A 5,116-nucleotide genomic window follows, 5' to 3' on the forward strand; every position below is an offset into this window, starting at 1 on the left:
GAATTTCTATGTGTGAACTGTCAAGGGCCACAAATTTTCTTGTTCTACAGGTACCTACTCATCACTGAGAACTGAGATAATCCATTAGGAAATACCAAGTGTGAGAAACTATATTTTTAGTAGACTTGAAAGCAACATGCATATGGCAGAAAGTTCTACTTGCATGGGCTCGTTCATGCACTTGAAAGGGTGCTGTAAAAAAATGGAATGTACACGGTTCATTTCTCTCTCACATGCCAGATAAGAGAGCATTTCTGGTTTCTTTCTCAGAGTTCTGAACAGCCTCACCAAAACCAGAGGCAGATTTGAGATTAAGATTGGATACTCTCCAGGTGACATTAATCTGTCCATCACTGAGTTCTGAGTCAAAGCAACAGCATGACCCGCACTCGTAAACTTGTGTAAACCTCGACGTGCTCTGAGGCAGGTACAGCTCGGCTTCCTGTAGTGGTGGGTGAAACCTTAGGCACCAAACATGTGTCATATTCATAGGAAAATTGCAGGGGAAGTTTCTGCTTGGCTCATGTCATAATAGATTTGCTTCTTTTGCCCAAACAAGTTGATTTATTTAGGGATTTACTAATTTACTCTTGCTAAACATGTTGATCAAACTTGATCTGAGCCAGGCAGAAGTAGGCCAAGCAGTTTACCAGTAATACGGACAAAAATAAAACTTGTTTGAAGTCAGGTAGCTTGACTAATCACATAAGGAACTTGTTTTACACTTGTACACACCCTTCACCAGAATTTTCAGCTACTCAGACTCAAGAAAGAAAGGCAGATGCATTCCATTGTAGATGGCTTAATTCATTTGAAAACATCTCATGGCAAGAGTTGGATATCGATCTAAATCAAGTCAACATATGTTTATTAAGTGGCCATGGTATGCAAGGTCTTGTGCTTGAAGAAGAAGAAGAGGAGGAGGAGGGGTGAAGGAAGGTGAAGGAGGAGAAAAAGAAAAAAAGCAAAAAAGGAGGGCAAAAAAGTATCTCTTTTGGTGTTGGGAGTGAGGAGTGTTTGATCTTTCCTTGAAGCTCCATTTCAAAGAGCCCAAGTCAGTGGTGTCCTTCTAAGAGTGAGTAAAGTCAGACCGAGCTTCCGAATGACTGCATCTTTCAAAGTACCGTTCATCCAAGAAACTCACAATGTTGACCATCAGGTTTTAGCTTTGAAGAGGAAAAGGCCTAGACATTTTCTGGGAAGAGGAGGCTCCTGGCTTCTGATAAGAAGGCCATCAGGATAGGCTTCTGGCTCCGTCTCCCCAAAGCAGACCTGAGAGTAAAGCAAGACTCTGAGGACCCAACCTAAAAATTGCGGACAAACGCTGGTAGAGATGGGAGGATTCCTAAACTGGCGAGAGTGAGGGCATGGCGAGCGGGAGCCTCAGCCTGGGGGAGGAGGATGGCCTGGCCCCAGAGAGCCAGGCCAGAACTTTTCTATTCTCCGCTAGCTTCTCCCCTACACTGCCTAGGGAGAATCACATGGAAGTGATAGCCGGGCCAGCTGGTGTCTCAGGTTACCAACAGGGCGGCCCAGAAGCCTGCTGGGGTTAGGTGAGGCACTGATGAAGACGGGTGCCAACCACCAGGCTCTCCTAAGCACCCACACCTGCACCCACTCCTACCCTAGACACCGGGACTGGTACGACACATTCCAAGAAAGTTGTTCCTTACCAGCACAGCAGCATGTTGCCGTGACTGAAGAGCAAATCCCTGACCCAACCATGAGTTTCCAAGTGTGGTGGCAGGAAACAGGGCTGTAGACTGTCGCTTTGTGGTACCTGGGGGTTCTCTGCCCTGAGGCTCATCTCCTCTATTATCTTAAAGTCACCGAGGGGAAGACAGACTGGGCCTGGGCATTGGCTCTTCGCTAACACGTAGAGCTAGCCAGAAACATGACAAAACTGAATAGCGTACATCACATGAATTCAGAGAGCAGAATTATTCGTACAGATGGATCATGAATTTCAAATAAGCAACAAATATTCTCACAGAAGTTATTAGTAATATGAAGCTGGTACAGGAGATAAAAAAAAAGAACGAGTGGAAATAAGTTGTGAAAAATATAATACAGCACACAATAATGATAATAATGATAGTAACGGCTAGAAAGTATATATTATTTACTTTGTACCAGGCAGCGCTCTGCGTGCATTTCTTACAGTTACAGATTCAACAACAACTCTATGAGGTGGGTACTACTATTATTTCTACTTTACAGGTGGAGAAACTGAGGCACAAAGAGGTTAAAAGAATTGTTCAGGTTGGGACTAGGATTCAAACACAGATCTTCTGGCTCCAGAAAACAAACAGCAAATGGATACGGCCAAAGCAAGAATTAGTGAACAAGATCAAAGTGAAGGGAGGAGAACAGGATAAACGTAAGTGAAATGAAGGACGGAAGTACCAATATCTGGCTAAAAGAGTCTGAGGAAAAAAAACAAAGGGAAGGGAGGAAATATTTGGAGTGAATGGTGGTAAGACGTCTAGATTTAAAGCGCTCAGAGAGTGCCAAAGAGGACGGATAAGGAAAAACCCACACTTAAACCCACTATAATGGCATTTAAGACTAGCAAAGACAGTAATATTAGAAAGCTGACACAAAGAGCCAATCCTTCTCAAAGAGGCAAGACTTAGAATCCATGTTACAGACCACAGAATTAAAGTTGTTTGACCAAGTAAGAGACCCTGATCAGGTGCAGATCAAAGTCTTTCACTTCTGGGAGTTACATTTTCTGGATGTGGTAAAGTTTCCTTCTTGCTCCGACAAAATTTAAAAGTGGAGAATGGGTGGCTCTGTCGGTTAAGCATCCGACTTTGGCTCAGGTCATGATCTCACGGTTCGTGAGTTTGAGCCCCATGTCAGGCTCTGTGCTGACAGTGCGGAGCCTGGAGCCTGCTTCAGGTGCTGTGTCTCCTTCTCTCTGCCCCTCCCCCCATTCGCACTCTGTCTCTCTCTCTCAATAAAATGAAGACATGCAAAAATGTTTTTTAAAGAATGGAGAATGAGGGGTGTGTGGGTGTCTCAGCGGGTTGAGCATCCGACTCCTGATTTCAGCCTGTGGGATTGAGCTCCGCATTGGGCTCTGTGCTCAGCGTGGAGCTCGCTTGGGATTCTCTTTCTCCCTCTCACTGAGCCCCTCCCCAACTCTGCACATGCTCTCTCTCTCAAAAACAAGCATTAAAAAGAAAAGAGTGGAGAATGAGAGGGATGCGTGGCTCGAATGATAGAAAGGCCGCTGTGCCGTGTGGTGCCTCCCATCTGTGCTGTTTTCCTCTGCGCAGACACTCTTCTAGGGAGGAGTGCACTCCACTAGCCACTGCTGAGATCCCACATGAAAGTTCTAGGAGACATGTGAGACGAGGAGAAATAAAATTAAAGTTAGGCTGAAGTTAATCCAAGGCTAGTGGAAAACTGTTTTAGGACTAAGAAAAGAACAGAACGTGAAGAGAGAGCTATACAAGGCAAAGTTGGGACAATTTGAGAACTCAGATGACTGGAAGAGATTGAAACACACTGAATATATTTAAATCCACAAGTTCATAGTTTCACTCTCCTCTCCCCCAAATAAGTTCCTCATAGGTCACTGTTAGAGGACGCCAGTAAAGCAATTCATCATTTAGAAAACTAGTAAATAAAGGGAAAGAATCAGGCATTTATTCTGCCTTTTCTCTACTCACTACTCAGTAAACTTAATGGATTAGAGGAAGCTGTTTTTCTGAGAAGTATAATAAAGAGGAAATAATCGATTTGAATATTATCCATTTGCCATAAATTAATGGAACTTACCAATGCTCACCATACCTGCTGACATTACACAAAAAGAAACAAACATGATGTGCTCCCTCACGGAAGAACATAGCAGCACGTTTGAAGCAGCTTTGCCAAAAACTTTAACCTGAATCTAGAAACTACCAACACTGCATATGAAGAAAGAGGAACATGTTAAGCCACACCATGGAGGTGCCATCGGCAAAATACAGACCATAGAAAACTCAGTCGCATATGTAATCCAGTTTTCCAACAGATAAAGAATCCTACAGTGTATGTTGTGGTTAAAAAATAATGAAGATGCACAAATAAAGAAAACCTCTTAGATCTCTTCAAATATGACCAGGAGAGACATTTCTGCTTGACTAGTTTTATTGATTGTATGTAATTTGAAGATGATTTCCAGTAACAAGAAATAAGCAGTAGATTCAAAAACCAGCTCTTAACATTAAAAAAAAAATGTGTTTTGCTTGCCTCCTTTTCTAAAAGCCTATTATTTGCACTGACCAGTGGCTTACATAGGGACTGGTAAATAAATAATCATTTTTCTTCTATTTTTCTACCATCTGTTCCAAAAGAACAAAACAAAAATAGAAATATTTATTAATAAAAATAATAAAGAGCCACAATTTGATTGACACCTAGCCTGAAACCAATGCAAGTCAGAATACAGTGTGATGCCATTTTAAATAGCTGAAAGAAAATAACTACTGGCCTATAATTCTATGCCCAGGGAAAGAGCAAGTAAAGAGCAAATATATATATGTATATGTATGTATATGTATATATATATATGTATATATATGTATATATGTATATATATGTATATATATGTATATATGTATACACACACACACACATATATAAACATATATATATGTTTTTAGACCAACAAAAATTCATAGACTTGGCCATTGAACAGATCTGCACTCAACACCAAAAAATAAATAATCTGATTAAAAGATGGGCAGAGGACCTGAATAGACACTTCTCCAAAGAAGACATATAGGTGGCCAAGAAACACATGAAAAGATGCTCAACAGCATCCATCACCAGGGAAATGTAAATGAAAACCACAATATCATTTTACAAATGTCAAAATGGCTAGAATCAAAAAGACAAAATACAGCAAGTGTTGGCAAAGATGTAGACCCACACTAAAGGAAATTCTAAATGGTTTCATTCAGGCAAGAGAAAATAGAATCCCAGATGTAAGACTGGAAATGCAAGAAGAAACAAGAGCAATGAAAATGGTAAAAATGTGAGCTAATCCAGTCAACACATTACCTAAACTAATAATAATAATGATGATGGCTTGTAGAATTTAAAATATATAAAATACTTT

This window comes from Neofelis nebulosa, chromosome 13 (assembly GCF_028018385.1).
Source record: "Neofelis nebulosa isolate mNeoNeb1 chromosome 13, mNeoNeb1.pri, whole genome shotgun sequence".
NCBI classification, from domain to species: domain Eukaryota; kingdom Metazoa; phylum Chordata; class Mammalia; order Carnivora; family Felidae; genus Neofelis; species Neofelis nebulosa.